Source organism: Phocoena sinus, chromosome 2 (assembly GCF_008692025.1).
Source record: "Phocoena sinus isolate mPhoSin1 chromosome 2, mPhoSin1.pri, whole genome shotgun sequence".
NCBI classification, from domain to species: Eukaryota; Metazoa; Chordata; class Mammalia; order Artiodactyla; family Phocoenidae; genus Phocoena; species Phocoena sinus.
In genome coordinates, this window is record NC_045764.1 from 32,986,132 (window position 1) to 33,010,774 (window position 24,643).

Below are 24,643 nucleotides of genomic sequence, written 5' to 3' on the forward strand. Positions count from 1 at the left end.
TGTCAAGTAGATGGGATGCAGAAAGGTAGGATAAGTGTAAGGAGAGATGGGGAAGAGATGTAGGAGGACCAGGACATGCAGGCCAGGATAAAACTCTATGTGATCTTTAACCGGATAGCAGAGAGAAGACACTAAAGTATTTTCAGTGTTGGTGGAAAGGAGAGCCTGGCGATGGGATGACAGTGTTGAAAGGCATGGTTAGATGTGAATTTCTCTTAGTGAGATATAACTTACCTATAGAAAAAAATGCATACGGACCGATGAAATGTAAATGTAAACACCAGTATAATCAATATCCAAATGAGATATAGAGCAATTCATCTCCCCAGAGACCACTGCTTAAACTCATCAACCTCCTGATCCTTTCCCCACAATTACCACTGTTCTGAAATCCTTCACCATAGACTACTTTTGCCTGCTCTTATAGTTCATATAAATGGAATATACTCTTTCGTATGGGGCTGCTGTGTAAACAGCAGATTGTAGAAAGACAATGGTGGATGTGAAGAGACCCAGAGAGAGATAAAGACCATTCAATCCACCGTGGATACGGTGGAGACGGAGAAGAAGTGGATGGATTGAGGAAGGAGCTATTTTGGAGGTAAAATCAATGGTGAAGGATTGGCTACAGAGGTTGAGAGAAGGAGGTATCATGGATGGCATTAAAGTGTTGAGAGAAGGAGGTATCAATGTGAGGAGGTATTAATGTGAAGGTTTGGAGTCTTGGAAAGCCCAATAGTGCCAACAACTTGAATTGCACATGACAATGGTGGTTCCTCAAAATATTAAACATAGAATTACCATGTGATCCAGCAATTCCACTTCTGTGTATATACCCAAAAGTATTGACAGCAGGGACTTGAACAGATATTTGTGCACGCATGATAGCAACATGATTCACAATAGCTAAAAGGTAGAAACAACCCACATGTCCATCAGTGGATGAATAGGTGAATGAATGAACAAAATGTGGTATATACATACAACGGAATATTAACCATTCTACCTTAAAAAGGAATGAGATTCTGATACATGCTACAACATGGATGAATCTTTATGAGAGTACGCTAAGTGAACTGAGCCAGACACAAAACGGCAAATATGTATGATTCCACTTTTATGTAGGTACCCATAATAGTCAAATTCATAGTGATATAAAATGGAATGGCATTATCAGGGATTTGAGAGGAGGGAATGGGGAGTTAGTGTTAACAGATTCAGAGTTTTAGTTTGGGAGGATGAAGAGTTCTGGAGATGGACGGTGGTGATCATCGCATAACATCATGAATGTACTTAATACCACTGAACTGCTTACTTAAAAATGGTGAAGATGGTAAATTTTATGTTATGTATAATTTACCACTATAAAAACACAGGAGGAGAGCATAATTTGACCCTCATTTTCTGTGTTAATTAAAAGATTAAACGTTTAAATTGCACCTAGATAGCCTTCTTAAAACTTCTCCAGCCCTCCTTGACTATTAAATGGTGGGTGGGTAGGGACCTGGTACTTTTCCACGAGTCCCTACCCACCCACCCAGAATCATACTCCCAGCCATTCTCTGTCCCTGCCATCTCTGCCATGCTCCACACCAGTTTTCTGTCAATTTGTTTATTAAAGTTGGTGGGGTTTTTTGAATTATTTTACAGCAGGTTCTTATTAGTTATCTATTTTATACATATTAGTGTATATATGTCAATCCCAATCTCCCAATTCATCCCACCACCACCACTGCCCCCCCGCTTTCCCCCCTTGGTGTCCATACATTTGTTTGCTACATCTGTGTCTCTATTTCTGCCTTGCAAACTGGTTCATCTGCACCATTTTTCCAGATTCCACATGTATGCATTAATATATGATACTTGTTTTTCTCTTTCTTAGTTCACTCTGTATGACATTCTCTAGGTCCACCCACGACTCTGCAAATGACCCAATTTCATTCCTTTTTACAGCAGAGTAATATTCCATCGTATATATGTATCACAACTTCTTTATCCATTTTTCTGTCGATGGGCATTTAAGTTGCTTCCGTGACCTGGCTATTGTAAGTAGTGCTGCAATGAACATTGGGGTGCATGTGTCTTTTTGAATTATGGTGGTTTTTGCTGAGTATATGCCCAGCAGTGGGATTGCTAGGTCATATGGTAGTTCTATTTTTAGTTTTTTAAGGAACCTCTATACTGTTCTCCATAGTGGCTCTATCAATTTACATTCCCACCAACAGTGCAAGAGGGTTCCCTTTTCTCCACACCCTCTCCAGCATTTGTTGTTTGTAGATTTTCTGATGATACCCATTCTAACCAGTGTGAGATGATACCTCATTGTAGTTTTGATTTGCATATCTCTAATGATTAGTGATGTTGAGCATCCTTTCATGTGTTTATTGGCAATCTGTATATCTTCTTTGGAGAAATGTCTATTTAGATCTGCTGCCTGTCTTTGCATTGGGTTGTTCCATTTTTTGATATTGAGCTGCATGAGCTGCTTGTAAATTTTGGAAATTAATCCTTTGTCCATTGATTCATTTGCAAATATTTTCTCCCATTCTGAGGGTTGTCTTTTCATCTTGTTTGTAGCTTCCTTTGCTTTGCAAAAGCTTTTACGTTTCATTAGGTCCCATTTATTTCTTTTGGTTTTTATTTCCTTTACTCTAGGAGGTGGATCAAAACAGATCTTCCTGTGATTTATGTCAAAGAGTGTTCTTCCTATGTTTTCCTCTAAGAGTTTTTATAGTATCTGGCCTTACATTTAGGTCTTTAATCCATTTTGAGTTTGTTTTTGTGTATCGTGTTAGGAAGTGTACTGTTCATTCTTTTACATGTAGCTGTCCAGTTTTCCCAGCACCACTTATAGAAGAGGCTGTCTTTTCTCCATTGTATACTCTTGCGTCCTTTATCAAAGATAAGGTGACCATATGTGCGTGGGTTTACCTATGGGCTTTCTATCCTGTTCCACTGACCTATATTTCTGTTTTTGTGCCAGTACTATACTGTCTTGATTACTGTAGCTTTGTAGTATAGTCTGAAGTCAGGGAGCCTGATTCCTCCAGCTCCGTTTTTCTTTCTCAAGATTGCTTTGGCTATTCGGGGTCTTTTGTGTTTCCATACAAATTGTGAAATTTTTTGTTCTAGTTCTGTGAAAAATGCCATTGCTAGTTTGATAGAGATTGCATTGAATCTTTAGATTGCTTTGGGCAGTACAGTCATTTTCACAATGTTGATTCTGCCAATCCAAGAACATAATATACCTCTCCATCTGTTTCTATCATGCTTAATTTCTTTCATCAGTGTCTTATAGTTTCCTGCAAGTCTTTTGTCTCCTTAGGTAGGTTTATTCCTAGGTATTTTATTCTTTTTGTTGAATGGTAAATGGGAGTGTTTCCTTAATTTCTCTTTCATATTTTTCATCATTAGTATATAGGAATGCAAGAGATTTCTGTGCATTAATTTTGTATCCTGCTACTTTACCAAATTCATTGATTAGCTCTAGTAGTTTTCTGGTAGCATCTTTAGGATTCTCTGTGTATAGTATCATGTCATCAGCAAAGAGTGACAGTTTTACTTCTTCTTTTCCAATTTGTGTTCTTTTTATCTCTTTTTCTTCTCTGATTGCTGTGGCTAGGACTTTCAAAACTATGTTGAATAATAGTGGCAAGAGTGGACATCCTTGTGTTGTTCCTGATGTTAGAGGAAATGCTTTCAGCTTTTCACCATTGAGAATGATGTTTGCTGTGGGTTTGTTGTATATGGCCTTTATCATTTTGAGGTAGGTTCCCTCTATGCCCACTTTCTAGAGAGTTTTTATCATCATGGGTGTTGAATTTTGTCAAAAGCTTTTTCTGCATCTATTGAGATGATCATATGGTTTTTATTCTTCAGTTTATTAATATGGTATATCACATTGATGGATTTGTGTATATTGAAAAATCCTTGCATCCCAGGGATAAACCCCACTTGATCATGGTATATGATGCTTTTAATGTGTTGCATTTTGTTTGCTAGTATTTTGTTCAAGATTTTTGCATCTATACTTATCAGTGATATTGATCTGTAATTTTCTTTTTTTATAGTATCTCTGTTTGGTTTGGGTATCAGGGTGATGGTGGCCATGTAGAATGAGTTTGGGAGTGTTCCTTCCTCTGCAATTTTTTGGAACAGTATGAGAAGGATGGGTGTTAGCTCTTCTCTAAATGTTTGATAGAATTCACCTGTAAAGCCATCTTGTCCTGGACTTTTGTTTGTTGGAAGGTTTTTAATCACAGTTTCAATTTCATTACTTGTGATTGGTTTATTCATATTTTCTATTTCTTCCTTGTTCAGTCTTGGAAGGTTATACCTTTCCAAGAATTTGTTCATTTCTCCCAGGTTGTTCATTTTATTGGCATAGAGTTGCTTGTAGTAGTCTCTTAGGATGCTTTGTATTTCTGCGGTGTCCATTGTAACTTCTTTTTGATTTCTAATTTTATGATTTGAGTCCTCTCCCTCTTTTTCTTGATGAGTCTGGCTAAGGGTTTATCAATTTTGTTTATCTTCTCAAAGAACCAGCTTTTAGTTTTATTAATCTTTGCTATTGTTTTCTTTGTTTCTGTTTCATTTATTTCTGCTCTTATCTTTATGATTTCTTTCCTTCTACTAACTTTGGGTTTTGTTTGTTCTTCTTTCTCTGGTTCCTTTAGGTGTAAGGTTAGATTGTTAAGTAAAGATTTTTCTTGTTCCTTGAGGTAGGCTTGTATTGTTATAATCATCCCTCTTAGAACTGCTTTTGCTGCATCCCACAGGTTCTGGATCATCATGTTTTCATTGTCATTTGTCTCAAGGTATTTTTTGATTTCCTACTTGATTTCATCAGTGATTTCTTGGTTATTTAGTAGCATATTGTTTAGCCTCCATGTGTTTGTGTTTTTTGCGTTTTTTCCCTGTAATCTATTTCTAATCTCATAGCGATGCTTGATATGATTTCAATTTTCTTAAATTTACTGAGGCTTGATTTGTGACCCAAGATGTGGTCTATCCTGGAGAATGTTCTGTGTGCACTTGAGAAGAAAGTGTAATCTGCTGTTTTTGGATGGAATGTCCTATAAATATCAATTAAATCTATCTGGTCTATTGTGTCACTTAAAGCTTGCGATTCCTTATTAATTTTCTGTCTGGATAATCTGTTCATTGGTGTAAGTGAGGTGTTAAAGTCCCCCACTATTATTGTGTTACTGTCAATTTCCTCTTTTATAGCTGTTAGCATTTGCCTTATGTATTGAGGTTCTCCTATGTGGGGTGCATAAATATTTACAATTGTTATATCTTCTTCTTGGATTGATCCCTTGATCATTCTGTAGTGTCCTTCCTTACCTCTTGTGACAGTCTTTATTTTAAAGTCTATTTTATCTGATATGAGTATTGGTACTCCAGCTTTCTTGTGATTTCCATTTGCATGGAATATCTTTTTCCATCCCCTCACTTTCAGTCTGTATGTGTCCCTAGGTCTGAAGTGGGTTTCTTGTAGACAGCATATAGATGGGTCTTGTTTTTGTATCCATTCAGCCAGTCTATGTCTTTTGGTTGGAGAATTTAATCCATTTACATTTAAGGTAATTATCGATATGTATGTTTCTATTTCCATTTTCTTAATTATTTGGGGGTTTTTTTACTTCTCTTGTGTTTCCCACTTGGAGAAGTTCCTTTAGCATTTGTTGTAGAGCTGGTTTGGTGGTGCTGAATTCTCTTAGCTTTTGCTTGTCTGTAGAGCTTTTGATTTCTCCATCGAATCTGAACGAGATCATTGCCAGGTAGAGTAATCTCGGTTGTAGGTTCTTCCCTTTCATCACTTTAAATATGTCATGCCACTCCTTTCTGGCTTGTGGAGTTTCTGCTGAGAAATCAGCTGTTAACTTTATAGGAGTTCCCTTGTATATTATTTGTCATTTTTCCCTTGTTACTTTTAATAATTTTTCTTTGTCTTTAATTTTTGTCAATTTGATTACTATGTGTCTCAGTGTGTTTCTCCTTGGGTTTATCCTACCTGGGACTCTCTGTGCTTCCTGGACTTGGGTGGATATTTCCCTTCCTATATTAGGGAAGTTTTCGACTATAATCTCTTCAATATTTTCTCACGTCCTTTCTGTCTCTCTTCTCCTTCTGGGACCCCTGTAATGCGAATGTTGTTGTGTTTAATGTTGTCCCAGAGGTCTCTTAGGCTGTCTTCATTTCTTTTCGTTCTTTTTTCTTTTTTCTGTTCCACAGCAATGAATTCCACCATTCTGTCTTCCAGGTCACTTATCCGTTCTTCTGCCTCAGTTATTCTGCTATTGATTCCTTCTAGTGTAGTTTTCATTTCAGTTATTGTATTTTTCATCTCTGTTTGTTTGTTCTTTAATTCTTCTAGATGTTTGTTCTTTAATTCTTCTAGGTCTTTGTTAAACATTTCTTGCATCTTCTCGATCTTTGCCTTTATTCTTTTTCTGAGGTCCTGGATCATCTTCACTATCATTACTCTGAATTCTTTTTCTGGAAGGTGGCCTATCTCCACTTCATTTAGTTGTTTTTCTGGGGTTTTATCTTGTTTCTTCATCTGGTACATAGCCTTCTGCCTTTTCATTTTGTCTATCTTTCTGTGAATGTGGTTTTCATTCCACAGGCTGCAGGATTGTAGTTCTTCTTGCTTCTGCTCTCTGCCCTCTGGTGGATGAGGCTATCTAAGAGGCTTGTGCAAGCTTCCTGATGGGAAGGACTGGTGGTGGGTAGAGCTGGGTGTTACTCTGGCGGTCAGGCTCAGTAAAACTTTAATCCACTTGTCTGCTGATGGGTGGGGCTGGGTTCTCTCCCTGTTGATTGTTTGGCCTGAGGCAACCCAGCACTGGAGCCTACAGGCTCTTTGGTGGGGCTAATGGCAGACTCCAGGAGGGCTCACACCAAGGTGTACTTCCCAGAACTTCTGTTGCCAGTGTCCTTGTCTCCACGGTGAGCCACAGCCACCCCCCACCTCTGCAGGAGACCCTCCAGCACAAGCAGGTACATCTGGTTCAGCCTCCTATGGGGTCACTGCTCCTTCTCTCTGGGTCCTGAGGCACACACTAATTTGTGTGTGCCCTTGAAGAGTGGAGTCTCTGTTTCCCCGAGTCCTGTTGAAGTCCTGCAATCAAACCCCACTAGGCTTCAAAGTCTGATTCTCTGGGAATTCCTCTTCCTGTTTCCAGAACCCCTGGTTGGGAAGCCTGATGTGAGGCTCAGAACCTTCACTCCAGTGGGTGGACTTTTGTGGTATAAGTGTTCTCCAGTTTGTGAGTCACCCACCCAGCAGTTATGGGATTTGATTTTTTTGTGATTGTGACCCTCCTACCGTCTCATTGTGGCTTCTCCTTTGTCTTTGGACGTGGGTTATCTTTTTTGCTGAGTTCCAGTGTCTTCCTGTCAATGACTGTTCAGCAGTTAGTTGTGATTACAGTGCTCTTGCAAGAGGGAGTGAGCGCATGTCCTTCTACTCCACCATCTTGAACCAGTCTCCCCTATTAAAGTTTCTTTAATCTGTTGCCCTGATTTCTAGTTCCACCTTACATTCTATGAGTTTTCCCAGTGACTTTCCAAAAAGTCCTAAATCTTTGCTTAAGCTACTTTGTTTTGCTGCTTAGGTTTTGGTACTTGGAATCCAAAGAGAAAGTAACTTTATTTGTTTACAGTAAATGTAACACAAAACAACATGACAACTGAAACCAAACCTTTCACTAATATGAATAAATGTAAATAACCTAAACTCACTTAAAAATCTATATGTATATATAGATTTTAGATCAGTTAACAAAGCCAATGAAACGCTATGCTTTTTTAAGGGACACATACACAAAACCACTTCAGAAAAGTTAAAATAAAGGGTAAAAAAAATTTTAAGGTAAAAATAAAATGAAAGCAGGTGTTATGATCTTTGTGTCAAATAATCTATAATTCAAGATTAAAAGTATTGGGACTTCCCTTGTGGCGCAGTGGTTAAGAATCCGTTCGCCAATGTAGGGGACGTGGCTTCGAGCTCTGGTCCAGGAAGATCCCACATGCCGGGAAGCAAATATGCCCGTGCGCCACAACTACTGAGACTGTGCTCTAAAGACCACGATTCACAACTACTGAAGCCCGCATGCCTAGAGCCCATGCTGCACAACAAAGACAAGCCACCACAGTGAGAAGCCTTCGCGCCGCAACAAAGAGTAGCCCCCACTCACCGCAACTAGAGAAAGCCCACACACAGCAACAAAGAACCAGTGCAGTCAAAAATAAATAAATAAACAAACAAGCCACTGGAATAAAAAAAAAATGATTAAAAGCATTAAAAAATACAAAGAAGGATACTTTATAATGCTAAAAGCAATAATGCATAATGAAGTTGTACATAAATTTCTGTGCACAAAATAATATAGCAGAAACTTTAATAAACCACAAACTATAGAAGATAAAAGGAAAACTAGACAAATCCACACTAATAATAAGAGAATTTAAAACACCTTCCTCTGACCTAGACAGATTAATGAGAAAATATCTAGCAAGGATAAAGAAAACCTTAATACATAATCAATGAAGTACATCTTATAGCTATATATCAACCCTGTACCATGATAATACAGGATATTCCTTCTTTTCAATTACATTTAGATCATTTATAAAAATAGACCATATTTTAAGTCATAAAGAAAATCTAAATTAATTCCAAAGATAGGAATATTATTAAGAGCATTCTGACCAGAATAAATAGTGGTTGTGTCATGGTATCTCACTGTGGTTTTGATTTGCATTTCCCTAATAATTAGTGAGTTGAGCATCTTTTCATGTGCTTATTGGCAATTTGTATATGTTATTTGGAGAAATGTCTATTCAGATCCTTTGCCATTTTTAACTGGGTTTTTGTCTTTTTGTTATTGAGTTGTAAGAGATCTGAATACCAGTTCCCCTACAGATGTAGGACCTGAAAATATTTTCTTCCATCTTATGGGCTGTCTTTTAACTTTCTTGATAGTATCCTCTGAAACACAAAAATTTTTAATTTTGATAAAGTCCACTATAGCTATTTTTCTTTTGTCACATTTGCTTTTGGTTTCATATCTAAGAAACCATTTCTTAATCCAACATCATGAAGATTTACTCCTGTGTTTTTTCCTAAGAGTTTTACAACTTTGGCTCTTATATTTAAGTCTTTGATTCCTTTCAAGTTAATTTTTGCATATGCTTTGAGGTAGCTGTCTGACTTCATTCTTTGCATGTAGATATACAGTTGTTCCAGCACCATTTGTTGAAAAGACTACATATTCGTTCCCTTATTTGTTTTAGCACTCTTGTCAAATATTAATTGACCATAAATGTGAGGGGCTTCTTTTTTCCTGTATCCTCAATTATATCCCATCGATTTATATGTTTATCCCTATGTTAGTATCACACTGTTTTGATTACTGTACCTTTGGAGTAAGTTTTACAGTTGATAAGTGTGAATTCTCCAATGACTTTTTTGGAGGGGGTGTGCTATTTCAGGTTTTTTGCATTTTTGCATTTCTATGTGAATTTTAAAATCAGCTTGTCAATTCCTACAAAAATAGCAGCTGGGGCTTCCCTGGTGGCACAGTGGTTGAGAGTCCGCCTGCCGATGCAGGGGACACGGGTTAGTGCCCTGGTCCGGGAAGATCCCACATGCTGCAGAGCGGCTGGGCCCGTGAGCCATGGCCGCTGAGCCTGCGCGTCCAGAGCCTGTGCTCCACAATGGGAGAGGCCACAACAGTGAGAGGCCCGCGTAACGCAAAAAAAAAAAAAAAAAAAAAAATAGCAGCTGGAATTTTGATAAGGACTGTACATTTTACATCTTGTTTTGCTTCATTTAGTTTCAATGATGGGGTTTTTAATCTATGGACACTTTGATCAAAGTGTACTCCACTAAGCAGGAGACACTGTGCTCTTTGCCCTCATGATGCCAGCAGACATCCTAGAAGTCTATAAAGTGCCCTAATAGACAATGAGCCAAGTCAGTCTGTCTTTCCCTGTGTCACCCTGTGAACCCACAGGCCACCACTACTAAGGGACAGGAGGTCTGAAAGTGGAGACAAAATATTCTCTCCTCACCCCCATTTCAAATATTCTTATAAACTAGAAACCCTGTCTGAATATTGCAATTAATGTTCTCAGGTCAGGAGTGGACATAAATCAGCCCTTTCACTAAACCATACCAGTTTGAGTTTGCTACCCATCACACACACACACACACACACACACACACACACACACTTCCCATTTGCCCTGCAAAGACTTAACACTTCTAGATAAGCTCAATTATGCATAGAAAAGTGCTTTTTCCTTCGTTTGACAATAGTTTTCAAGAGAGGCCTGGCAAAAGCTGAAAACTCAGCTGTGGGGCTTCTTTTGAAAGAAAAATTGGCCTCTGATTGTACATAAGTGATAATGAACAAGGAATACATATTATGTTGGCCAGATTTCATATGCAAATTAGACTAGCTTCTCTTCTTAACTTCTCTTTCTCCAGCAAAAATATGGTAGGGGATGCCTTAGTCTGATTAAATGTAAATATTCATGTAGACCTCAGCCATCTTTTGGTGAGTTAGGAGCCAGTACATTGAATTACATCAGACAGAAAATCATTCTCGTGATTTCCCTGGTGGCACAGTGGTTAAGAATCTGCCTGCCAATGCAGGGGACACAGGTTCGATCCCTGGTCTAGGAAGATCCCACATGCCGTGGAGCAATTAAGCCTGTGCACCACATCTACTGAGCCTGTGCCCTAGAGCCCGTGCACCTCAACTACTGAGCCCATGTGCTGCAACTACTGAAGCCCATGCACCTAGAGCCCGTGCTCCACAACAAGAGAAGCCACTGCAGTGAGAATCCCGTGCACCACAACAAAGAGTAGCCCCTGCTGGCCACAGCTAGAGAAAGCCCACGCACAGCAACGAAGACCCAATGCAGCCAAAAATATATATATATAAAAGAAAATAGAATAAAAACGTAAGTCATTCTCACATCTATGTCCTAAATGTGGACTAACTTTGTATTAAATAAATTTATTTTTTCTTCTTAATGAACTTAAAATGGAGGCTGACACTATAAATAGGTATGCATAGCTGAAATCCAGGTTTGACAACATACTAAATGCATTCTTTGTAAATTCATCCTTCAGGGACCAGACCCATGCTTTGAATGTTCTGTACATAGTAATCAGGTAAAAATAGTAACATATTGCTGACCTGGCAGACTCTCATCTCTACAGGTTCACTTGTAGTGCTGGAAAGCAGAGAACCTAAAAGCAGGAAAAAAAAACTAGGTGAAATAAGGTGATTTACACAGATGGTGCTTTGTAGGCTATTGTATGATAAAAATGTTATTTATTTCTATGATAGTGAGTATTATTATCATCAGAGTATAAATCAAGAGGCCTTGATTCTACTCTCTGGTTATGTTATATCTTTTTTAGTTTTCTGATACTTTGGGGACCCTTGGTCAGATGTAATAGAAATTAACCCTTTCTTTCATGGGAAGAGTAGGATTTCTATCCCACAAGAATGGGATGAATGGAGCTATCTTCTTTTCTGAGTTGAAGACTACAGGCCTCTAATTTTGGGATTAACCTTCAGAGCCTGATTCCAAGCTCTTAGACTCTCCATCTCTTCAACCCCTCTCCCCTCCCACCCCCACTGCACTCCATCTACCACCTGCCAACACCATCTGAAAAGCTGAGCCTACACATGAACAACCTTAGCCTTGGAAATACAACCCATCAATGACAGATGTACAGGACCCACAAGGAGAAAGCTGAGGAGGCACAGTCCTTATGCAGCAAGATACAAATTCTGACTTAAGACCTGTGGTAATCCATCAACAGAGGAATGGAGATTCCTTAAAAAACTAAAGATAGAACTGCCATATGACCCAGCAGTCCCACTCCTGGGCATATACCAAGACAAAATCATAATTCAAAAAGACACATGCACCCCAATGTTCATTGCAGCACTATTTACAATAGCCAGGACATGGAAGTAACCTAAATGTCTGTCAGCAGAGGAATGGATAAAGAAGATGTGATACATATATACAGTGGAATATTAGTCATAAAAAGGAATGAAGCTGGGTCATTTGTAGAGACGTGGATGGACATGAGACTGCCATACAGAGTGAAGTAAGTGAGAAGGAGAAAAACAAATAACGTGTATTAAAGCATATATGTGGAATCTGAAAAACTGGTATAGACAATCTTATTTACAAAGCAGAAACAGAGACACAGACGTAGAGAAAAAACATAGGAAACAAAGTCAGAAAGGGGGGGTGGGATGAATTGGGAGATTGGGATTGACATATATACACCATTGATGCTATGTATAAAATAGATAGCTAATGAGAACCTACTGTATAGCACAGGGAACTCTACTCAGTGCTCTGTGGTGACCTAAATGAGAAGGAAATCCAAAAAAGAGGCGATACATGTACACGTATAGCTGATTCACTTTGCTGTAAAGTATAAACTAAAACAATACTCCAAAAAAAAAAGAAATTCTGACTTACGACCTGTGGCAGTCCATCAACAGAGGAATGGATAAAGAAGACGTGGAACAGAGGTGCAAGGCCTTCACATGCAGCACCATGTGAGCAAGTTAAACTGTACCAAGCACAAAGGAAAGAAAGGGGAGACTTCGAGGTGGTGGAGGAGTAAGATGTGGAGATCACCTTACACAAATACATCAAAAATACAACTACATGTGGAACAACTCCTACAGAACACCTACTGAACGCTGGCAGAAGATTTCAGACTTCCCAAAAGGCAAGAAACTCCCCACTTACCTGGGTAGGGCAAAAGAAAAAAGGAAAAACAGAGACAAAAGAATAGGGACGGGACCTGCACCTCTGGAAGGGACCTGTGAAGGAGGAAAGGTTTCCACACACTAGGGAGCCCCTTCATTGGCAGAGATGGGGGTGGGCAGGGGGGAAGCTTCGGAGCCATGGAGGAGAGCACAGCAACAGGGCTGTAGAGGGCAAAGAGGAGAGATTCCCGCACAGAGGATCAGGGCCGACCAGCACTCACTGGCCTGAGAGGCTTGTCTGCTCACCTGCTGGGGCGGGTGGGGGCTGGGAGCTGAGGCTTGGGTTTTGGAGGTAAAATCCCAGGGTGAGGACTGGTGTTGGCTGCGTGAACACAGCCTGAAGGGGGCTAGTGCAGCATAGCTAGCCGGGAGTCCTGGAAAAAGTCTGGACCTACCAGAGAGGCAAAAGGCCACTGTTTCAGGGGAGTCCTTCCCCATCTGCCCACAGAAGGCAGAGCACCGCCTAAATGAGCTTCAGAGATGGGCGCAAGCCACGGCTATCAGTTTGGACCCCAGAGACGGGCATGAAATGCTAACGCTGCTGCTGCAGCCACCAAGAATCCTGTGTGCAAGCACAGGTCACTATCCACACTCCCTGCCAGGAGCCTGTTTAGCACGCCACCGCCAGGGTCCCGTGATCCAGGGACAACTTCCCCAGGAGAACACACTGTATGCCTCAGGCTGTTGCAACGTCACGCAGGATCGCCCCGCATTCCAATTATAACTACTGTACCCCTTCCACCCCCCAGCCTGGTTGAGCAAGAGCCCCCTAATCAGCTGCTGCTTTAACCCCATCCTGTCTGGGTGGGAATAGATGCCTCTATATGCAGAGGTGGGGCCAAAGCTGAACCCCAGGAGTTGTGCGAACAAAGAAGAGAAAGGGAAATTTCACTGTGCAGCCTCAGGAGCAGCAGATTAAATCCCCACAATCAACTTGATGTACCCTGCAGCTCCGGAATACCTGAATAGAAAATGAATCGTCCCAAAATTGAGAAGTAGACACATGTTAATCAAACTATCAAAATTAAATACAAAGAAAAAATACTAAGAGCAGCAAGGGAAAAGCAACAAATAACATACAAGGGAAACCCCATGAGGTTAACAGCTGATCTTTCAGCAGAACTCTGAAAGCCAGAAGGGAGTGGCAGGACATATTTAAAGTGATGAAAGGGAAAAACCAACAACAAAGAGTACTCTACCCAGCAAGGATCTCATTCAGGTTTGACAGAGAAATTAAAAGCTTTACAAACAAGAAAAACCTAAGAGAATTCAGCACCACCAAACCAGCTTCACAACAAATGCTACAGGAACTTCTCTAGGCAGGAAATACAAGAGAAGGAAAAGACTTACAAAAACAAACCCAAAACAATTAAGAAAATGGTAATAAGAACATACATATCGATAATTACCTTAAATGTAACTGGATTAAATGCTCCAACTAAAAGACATAGACTGGCTGAATGGATACAAAAACAAGACCCGTATATATGCTGTCTACAAGAGACCCACTTCAGACCTAGGGACACATATGGACTGAAAGTGAGGGAATGGAAAAAGATATTCCATACAAATGGAAATCACAAGAAAGCTGGAGTAGCAAGACTCATATCAGACAAAATACACTGTAAAATAAAGACTATTTCAAGAGACAAAGAAGGACACTACATAATGATCAAGGGATCAATCCAAGAAGAAGATATAACAGTTGCAAATATTTATGCCCCCAACATAGGAGCACCTCAATACATGAGGTAAATGCTAACAGCTATAAAAGGGGAAATCGACAGTAACACAATAATAGTAGGGGACTTTAACACCCCACTTTCACCAATGGACAGATCATCCAAAATGAAAATAAATAAGGAAACACAAGCTTTAAATGACACAACACACCAGATAGACTTACTTGATGTTTATAGGACGTTCCATCCAAAATGACAGAATACACTTTCTTCTCAAGTACGAATGGAACATTCTCCAGGATAGAGCATATCTTGGGTCACAAATCAAGCATCAGTACATTTAAGAAAATTGACATTGTATCAAGTATTTTTTCCAACCACAACACTATGAGACTAGATATCAATTACAGGAAAAAAACTGTAAAAAATACAATAAACAATACGCTAAACAATATGCTAATAAATGACCAAGAGATCACTGAAGAAATCAAAGAGGAAATTAAAAATACCTAAAAATAAATGACAATGAAAACACGATGACCCAAAACCTATGGGATGCAGCAAAACCAGTTCTAAGAGGGAAGTTCATAGCAATACAATCTTACCTCAAGAAACAAGAATAATCTCAAATAATGAAACTAACCTTACACCTAAAGCAATTAGAGAAAGAAAAAAAAAAACCCAAAGTTAGCAGAAAGAAAGAAATCATGAAGATCAGTGCAGAAATAAATGAAAGAGAAATGATGGAAACAACAGCAAAGGTCAATAAAACTAAAAGGTGGTTCTTTGAGAAGATGAACAAAATTGATAAACCATTAGCCAGATTCATCAAGAAAAAAAGGGAGAAGACTAAAATCAACAGAATTAGAAATGAAAAAGGAGAAGTAACAACTGACACTGCAGAAATACAAAGGATCATGAGAGATTACTACAAGCAACTTTATGCCAATAAAATGGACAACCTGGAAGAAATGGACAATTTCTTAGAAAAGCACAACCTTCCGAGACTGAACCAGGAAGAAATGGAAAATATAAATAGACCGATCACAAGCACTGAAATTGAAACTGTGATTAAAAATCCTCCAAAATACAAAAGCCCAAGACCAGATGGCTTTACAGGCGAAATCTATCAAATATTTAGAGAAGAGCTAACACCTATCCTTCTCAAACTATTCCAAAATATAGCAGAGGGAGGAATACTCCCAAACTCATTCTATGAAGCCACCAACACCCTGACACCAAAACCAGACAAAGACGTCAAAAAACAAAAGAAAACAACAGACCAATATCACTGATGAACATCGATGCAAAAATTCTCAACAAAATACTAGCAAACAGAATCCAGCAGCACATTAAAAGGACCATGCACTATGATCAAGTGGGGTTTATTCCAGGAATGCAAGGATTCTTCAGTATATGCAAAACAATCAATGTGATAAACCATATTAACAAATTGAAGGAGAAAAACCATATGATCATCTCAATAGATGCAGAGAAAGCTTTCGACAAAATTCAACACCCATTTATGATAAAAACCCTGCAGAAAGTAGGCATAGAGGGAACTTTCCTCAACATAATAAAGGCCATATATGACAAACCCACAGCCAACATCATCCTCAATGGTGAAAAATTGAAAGCATTTCCACTAAGATCAGGAACAAGACAAGGTTGCCCACTCTCACCACTCTTACTCAACATAGTTTTGGAAGTTTTAGCCACAGCAATCAGAGAAGAAAAGGAAATAAAAGGAATCCAAGTCGGAAAAGAAGAAGTAAAGCTGTCACTGTTTGCAGATGACATGATACTATACATAGAGAATCCTAAAGATGCTACCAGAAAACTACTAGAGCTAATCAATGAATTTGGTAAAGTAGCAGGATACAAAATGAATGCACAGAAATCTCTTGCATTCCTATACACTAATGATGAAAAATCTGCAAGGAAATCAAGAAAACACTCCCATTTACCATTCAACAAAAAGAATAAAATATCTAGGAATAAGCCTACCTAGGGAGACAAAAGACCTGTATGCAGAAAATTATAAGACACTGATGAAAGAAATTAAAGATGATACAAACAGATGGAGAGATATACCATGTTCTTGGATTGGCAGAATCAACATTGTGAAAATGACTCTACTACCCAAAGCAATCTACAGATTCAATGCAATCCCTATCAAACTACCACTGGCATTTTTCACAGAACTAGAACAAAAAATTTCACAATTTGTATGGAAACACAAAAGACTCTGAATAGCCAAAGCAATCTTGAGAACAAAAAACAGAGCTGGAGGAATCAGGCTCCCTGACGTCACACTATACTACAAAGCTACAGTAATCAAGACAGTATGGTACTGGCACAAAAACAGAAATATAGATCAATGGAACAGGATAGAAAGCCCAGAGATAAACCCACACACATATGGTCACCTTATCTTTGATAAAGGAGGCAGGAATGTACAGTGGAGAAAGGACAGCCTCTTCAATAAGTGGTGCTGGGAAAACTGGACAGCTACATGTAAAAATATGACATTAGATCACTCCCTAACACCATACACAAAAATAAACTCAAAATGGATTAAAGACCTAAATGTAAGGCCAGACACCATCAAACTCTTAGAGGAAAACATAGGCAGAACACTCTATGACATAAATCACAGCAAGATCCTTTTTGACCCACCTCCTAGAGAAATGGAAATAAAAACAAAAATAAACAAATGGGACCTAATAAACCTTCAAAGCTTTTGCACAGCAAGGGAAACCATAAACAAGACCAAAAGACAACCCTCAGAATGGGAGAAAATATTTGCAAATGGAGTAACTGACAAAGGATTAATCTCCAAAATTTATAAGCAGCTCATGCAGCTCAATAACAAAAAAACAAAAACCCAATCCAAAAATGGGCAGAAGACCTAAATAGACATTTCTCCAAAGAAGATATACAGATGGCCAACAAACACATGAAAGAATGCTCAACTTCATTAATCATTAGAGAAATGCAAATCAAAACTACAATGAGATATCATCTCACACCCGTCAGAATGGCCATCGTCAAAAAATCTAGAAACAATAAATGCTGGAGAGGGTGTGAAGAAAAGGGAACCCTCTTGCACTGCTGGTGGGAATGTAAATTGATACAGCCACTATGGAGAACAGTATGGAGGTTCCTTAAAAAACTACAAATAGAACTACCATATGACCCAGCAATCCCACTACTGGGCATATACCCTGAGAAAACCATAATTCAAAAGGAGTCATGTACCAAAATGTTCATTGCAACTCTATTTACAGTGGCCTGGAGATGGAAACAACCTAAGTGTCCATCATCAGATGAATGGATAAAGAAGATGTGGCACATATATACAATGGAATATTACTCAGCCATAAAAAGAAACGAAATTGAGCTATTTGTAATGAGGTGGATAGACCTAGAGCCTGTCATACAGAGTGAAGTAAGTCAGAAAGAGAAAGACAACTACCGTATGCTAACACATATATATGGAATTTAAGAAAATAAAAAGTCACGAAGAACCTAGGGGTAAGACAGGAATAAAGACACAGATCTACTAGAGAATGGACTTGAGGATATGGGGAGGGGGAAGGGTGAGCTGTGACAAAGCGAGAGAGAGGCATGGACATATATACACTACCAAACGTAGTAAGGTAGATAGCTAGTGGGAAGCAGCCGCATAGCACAGGGATATCAGCTCGGTGCTTTGTGACCGCCTGGAGGGGTGGGATAGGGAGGGTGGGAGGGAGGGAGACGCAAGAGGGAAGAGATATGGGAACATGTATATGTATAACTGATTCACTTTGTTATAAAGCAGAAACTAACACACCATTGTAAAGCAATTATACTCCAATAAAGATGTTAAAAAAAAACAAAAAACAAGACAGACTCTGCCCTCCTGGAGTTCTATTACAGATGCCCAACTTAAACCATCACAAAGACAAACATGCACTTACATACAGTCATGAATTTCATGAATGATAAGTACATGTCATCTGAGTTGAACGGCGTGTGGGACAAGGGGACATCAGGGAAGGCTGCTCTGAGTAAGTGACACTTAAGCTCAGACTTAAAGTCTGCATGGGGAGGCCAGGCGAAGGGGAGGGAAACTCCAAGCAGATGGCCTAGCATGTGCAAGGGCCCCGCGGCAGAGAAGAGCTTGGCTTTCTCCACGTGCTGGAGAACATGTCTGGGACCTGGTGGGAGGGAACCCGCTGGGAAGTGAGGCTGAAGAAGGATGGAGGGTCAAACCAGGCAGCCTAAGAAAGACTACGGATCCCATCCTGAGTGCCCTGGAGATCAGTGAAGGGTTAAAGCAAGGGAGGGACGGGATCCAGCTGGAATTTGGGGAGCTACTGTGTGGAGACAAGACACCCGGAGCAGCTCTAGTCATTGTGTTACCTGGGCCCAGCTTGATGTGGGGCTTCAGGGAAGACCAGCCTCCTAGGGGAGCTCTGGCGGGGACAACACACAAAAGAAATGTCAACATCTATAAGACAGGTCTAAATAAAAAGGTTCAGAAGAGGTGAGAAGGGGGAGATGGCATTTTGAGACAGGCCTTGGAATATGGGTGATGTTGGACCTGAGGGTAGGTGTGGAGAGGGTGCCCAGGCAGAGGGGCCAGAGAGACCAAAGGCAAAGCAGACCAGGTAGTTGTCCTTGGTGTCCATCCGGGCAGGAGGGGGCCTGAGAGGGCACAGCTCCTTTGCTCCTTTTGCCACCACATTCAGCCTCTTGACTGCCAGTGCAGGTCATGGTGATGGTTCAAGTGTCTGGAGTGGCTGCTCTGATCCCAAGGGGCCAACATGGTCACTCAAGCCTGGGTGGGAGATCAAAGATGCCTGGGAGTCAGTAGGAAGCCACCTGAGGTCATAGCTGGACGTCTGTTGGATGGGCTGGATGGTGGGTTTATTACTTCTAGTCAAACTCGCCCTTGCTCCATTCAAGCCCCACACAAACAAATGAATAACCACCTAAAACTACTTTTCAGTTTGGGAATTTCAGCAAACCTGCATGTGTGTGCGTGTGCATGCACACATGTGCACATTTGTGTCAATATGAACATGCACCTGCAAGTGTCCATGAATGTGCCCCATGTCAACATGCATGTAATTAACAGCTCAAGTTCATAGAGCGCTCACCACCACTCTAGGTTCTCGCTTGAATCACCTTATTTAATCCGCACCGTGGCCCTGGGCAGTAGACAATATTGCCATTCACACTTCACAGACTGGGAAACTCAGGTGGGATGTTAGCCAGATACCTCTCTGTGTGCAGAATGCTTTCTTGCTCCCAGAATCCTAAATCATACATCGACTCCTAGAAGGAGAGAGCTTTTCATCTTTCATCAAGGTCACGCACAGAGACAACCACCCATGCTTCTTTCCCGTAAAGCCCTTCAAAAAACTCGAAAAAATTGGACCTGAAATAAAACTCTAACATTTTTCATGTAGTCTATTAGTAGGTGTCTGCCAGAATATTAGGAAAAGGCATGCAGTCCACCCAGGAAAAAGAAAAATAACATGGTAGAATGCAGCAGAAAATGGCATGTTTCACGATTTCTCTGCTCTCTAATAAAACAAGTCATGGGGGCTTCCCTGGTGGCGCAGTGGTTGAGAGTCCTCCTGCCGATGCAGGGGACACGAGTTCGTGCCCCAGTCCGGGAAGATCCCACATGCCGCGGAGCGGCTGGGCCCGTGAGCCATGGCCGCTGAGCCTGCGCGTCCGGAGCCTGTGCTCCGCAACGGGAGAGGCCGCAACAGTGAGAGGCCCGCATACCGCAAAAAAAAAAAAAAAAAAAAAATTGTAGGTAAAAGGCAAAGCATTCAAACCATCTTGGCTTTCCCATCTATTAAATCACTTCAGCCTCAGTCCAGCCTTTGACTATCCAAACTGACTTATAAAATGACCCCGTTAATTAGTGTGGAGGAATGTAAAGCATGCCCATGAAGTTGCTGGCCTTCTCTCTATGATGACTCCAAAGAAAACGGTGCAGATCTTTGTGAATCCACCCTGCTGCCTTGCCCTTTGCTCATTCTTTCCTAAGGAGAATCCACAGCACCCTTAGAGCCATGCCTGGCACAGGTAAGCACCATAAAGGCATGAACTACAAGCAGGATGCTGATGGTCTCCACCACTGGCCGATTTCCTCTCCTGTTTGTGTATCCTCTCAGCCCACAAAAGAAACAGCCTCCTACGACCCCTGCCCGCCCTGGAGTTTATCTTAGAAGTCAACTGAGCACCTCACTTTTCACCACACCACCCCATCTCTCCACTTCCACCACCCTGACCTTTCTTGAGTCCTTCAAATTTGCTCTTCTCCCTCCGACAATAAGATCTCACACACTGTTCCCCAGCCTGGGACACCCTTCGTCCCTCTCCTCCCATTTGACTCTTGCTCGGCCCTCAGACTGCTCCTTAGGTGTGGTCTCCCCAGGAAGCCTTCCCTGAGCTCCCCGAGAGTCAAACCGCCCTGCAGTGGACCTTCACCACCGCTTCATGTCCTGCTCCCTCAGGGCGCTGTGGGGTGAACGTTCAACTTGTCTGATGGATGGTGTGTCCCCCTAGTGCATCTCCCCAGGTGGACTGGAATTCCAACGAGGCACAACCACAGCGCCCCAGAGCTGAGCACCTGGTCTGCAGCATAGTAGACACTCGGCAATACTAGCTGCATGACTTTACACGAAGGGGGTTGAAATAACAGCGTGAGAGGGAAGGGGCTAGAAGAGCGACAGCAAGAATGAGAGCAGATGCTCTCCTTGGCTCTCCTTCATCCACCCTCTGGGCCTCTCCATCCCTATCCTGGTCCTTCCGCAGCCACGAGACACAGGCCCGTGCCGGTCCCTTCAGAGCCCATCTGGCTGCAGGGCAATCACTCTCCCCAGAGCTCTTAGGATGCACCTGGTACATCTCAGTGAAGAAGTGGCTCCAAGTAATACCCAGTCCCTGTGTCCAACCCTCCTCTCCTCTCCCTGCCCTGAGGGGAGCTCACCACATTCCAGTGCCATCTGCTTGGGCACAGGAGGTCAGGCTCCCCCTGGCAGGAAGGGCCCTGTTGGCAACAACGGTCCCTGGGCCACCATGGAACCGGCAACCAGAGTAGGTGGGCAGAAGGTGGACACAATGGTCTGGGGTCAGGGACACAGTCCCAGCTGCTGAGTCCCATGGAGGACATGGGAGGTGAGCCAAAGGTCTCCACGGAAGGCAGGATGGTGGAACGGGCCGTCTCTGGGGGAAAACTGTCACAAGCCATGAGGGATGGCATCCTGCTGGCACTGGGTGTACCCTGAATCCAGAGGGTGAAAGTAAAGAAAGAATGCAGTCAGGAAAAGGTAAGGAGTCTGGCTCAACACCCCTAAAGGCCAGACTGGCTGGAGAAAAGGGGTGTTGGGACTTTGTTAACATCCATTAGTAGAGCCCTGGGTCGGGTGCTGGATGGTAAGCCACGATTCAAAGGGCCACAAGGAAAGGTGAGGTAGAGAAGTCTACTCCTCCCAGGTCCTGGGGGTGGTATGCGGCACACCTGGAGGGACCCCAAGGGGAGGTCAAGGCACGGTGCAGACAGTGTGAGCAGCAAGACCAGGGGCACGTGCCTTTATTAGGGTTCAGAGTGGAGTGCTTCTGGGGTTCCCAGGCTAAGGCAGGAGAGCAGGGCTTTGGCAAGCTCCATGGGGTTCTGATCTAAGGGACACTGAAGGGGAAGGAGCTGGGAGGAACAAGAGACTGTTCATCACCAAGGCCTTTGGGGAAGTCATGTCAGGAACTGACACTCACGTGTGACTGTGGGCTGTTACCTGGGGCATGCTCTCAAGGGAGGGGTTCTTGTCAGCTCACGGCCCCTGCAGGAGGCTCAGCCCACAACATGGATGCCGGGGCAACAGTGTTAAGTGGTCGTTTAACTAAACTCTCCACAAGGGGCTAATGTGTGTCCTCATGTACCAGCTGGAGTCAGGATCCGGTCTACACCAGCACAAGAGAAGGCAGGAAACATCATCCAGACCAGGAGAGAGGCCACCAACAGCAAATCCACAGTACCGCTCAACTGCGACAAGGCCCTTGGTGCTAAGATGAAGGCCACCTGCCATCTCTGAAACAGGCTTGCTGTGTGGTACTCCCTCAGGAATGTTAGTAGAAAGAGCAAGGCTTGTAACTGGGGAGATGTGGGTATGAATTCCAGCTCATCCCCTACCAGCTGTGTGACCTCAGGTAAGTCACTTAACTTCTCTGAGCCTTCTCATCTATATGGGATTTGTAAACACTGCCTCATAGGATTAAGGAAAAGATTTAGGTAAAGTGCTTACTGTGTGCCAAGCAGTGAGCAAGGCTCTGTAGATGAAATTGTGAGCAAAGCCAGGCATGGCTCCTGCTCTTATAGGACTCAGGGCCTAATGGGAAAGATGGACATGAAGCAAGTTATCTCACAAATAAATGTTTCATCACAAATTGCAGTAAACGCTAGAAATAAAATGTACCAGAAAGCTCAACATCTCTAATAATTAGGGAAATGCAAATTAAAACTACAATGTGATACCCTCTCACACCCATGCAGATGGCTAGTATCAAAAAAACCAGAAAGAAACAAGTGTTGACCAGGATGTGGAATAATTGCAACTTTTGTCCACTGTTGGTAAGAATGTAGAAATGGTACAGTTGCTGTGGAAAAACAGTATGGGGGTTCCTCAAAATATTAAACACAGAATTACCATATGACCCAGCATTTCCATGCCTGGGTATACACCCAAAAGAAATGAAAGCAGGATCTTAAATAGATATTTGTACACCCAAGTTCATAGCAGCATTATTCACAAGAGTCAAAAGGTGGAATCAACCCAAGTGTCCATCAATAGATAAATGGATAAACAATATGGTATATATACAAGGGAATATTATTCAGCCTTAAAAAGGAAATAAATTCTGACACCTGCTACAACATGGAAACACCTCGAAAACAGTACATTAAGTGAAATGTCAGTCACAAAAGGACAAATACTGCATGATTCCACTTACATGAGGGCCCTAGAGGAGTCAAATTCATAGAGACAGAAAGTAGAAGGGTGGTTACCGGGGGCTGAGGAGGGGGGATGGGGAGTTAGTGTTCATGGGGACAGAGTTTCATTCAGCAAGATGAACAGAGTTCTGGGGACGGATGGTGGTGATGGTTGCACAGCAATGTGAATGTACTTGATGCCACTGAACTGTGCACTTAAAAATGCTTAAGATGGGGACTTCCCTGGTGGCCCAGTGGCTAAGGCTCCACGCTCCCAATGTAGGGGGCCAGGGTTCGATCCCTGATCAGGGAACTAGATCCCACATGCTGCAACTAAGTGTTGGCATGCTGCAACTAAGGATCCCACATGCCACAACTAAGGCCTCGTGCAGCCAAATAAATAAATATTTTTTTAAAATGGTTAAGATGGTAAATTTTATGTTTCATATATATTAACACATAGCATTTTTTCAATTGGAAAAAAAACCATCAGAAGCTAGAGAGTGGGTAACAGTAGGCCTTGACCTGGTGTAGTTTTGGGGTCCTCCTGGAGAAAATGACATCAGAGTTCTGATGGGTGAGCAGGGAGATCAACAACAACCTAGGATTAAAGGGGTGGGGATGGGAAAAGAGCACCTGCCAGGAGAGGGGTGTGTGTGGCAGCTTGGGTGGGAGGACCTGGCACTTTGGAGGGACTGAGAGGAGGTCACAGAAGCAGCCGGAGGATCCCAGAGGGCACTGTCACCCCAACAGGAAGCTGTGACAAGCTTCCTAGGTCTGGCTTAGCATCCAACAGGAGGGCAACCCTCAGCCTTACACACAAAAGAGCACAGCACCTACCTCAGGATGGTTTCCAAGTTATTCAGACATTCCCCCAAGAGCACAGGGCAGCCTTGATTGAGAAATCTTTGAGGTTTCCTGATTGAGAAGCCTCTGAATTGAGAAATCTTGATCCCTTTGTCCCCAGATCGGGCCTTAGTCCCAAAAGGCCTCTCTACTACTGCTCTTGGAACGCCCAGCACATGCTCAGGACAAGGGTTTCTGGGAGCCAGGCTAAGATCCCAGGATTCTCAGGATGGGTGTGTACATAAGGTGAGCTCTGCACCTACCTGCCCCGGCACCCAGCCTGCTCACTCAAC

The 24,643-nt window shown here is 42.0% G+C and overlaps 1 protein-coding gene across 6 annotated transcripts in view; it reads right to left on the reverse strand.

The window, feature by feature from the left end:
• The window catches only part of LOC116747437 (5-formyltetrahydrofolate cyclo-ligase), a 279,548-nt gene that overhangs the window by 169,668 nt on the left and 85,237 nt on the right, over positions 1-24,643 (reverse strand). For all 6 annotated transcript variants that reach the window (XR_004348042.1, XR_004348045.1, XR_004348046.1 and 3 more), the window contains exon 3: positions 11,220-11,272. The gene's annotated coding sequence lies outside the window, so the exon portion shown is untranslated. The remainder of the gene's footprint in view (positions 1-11,219; positions 11,273-24,643) is intronic.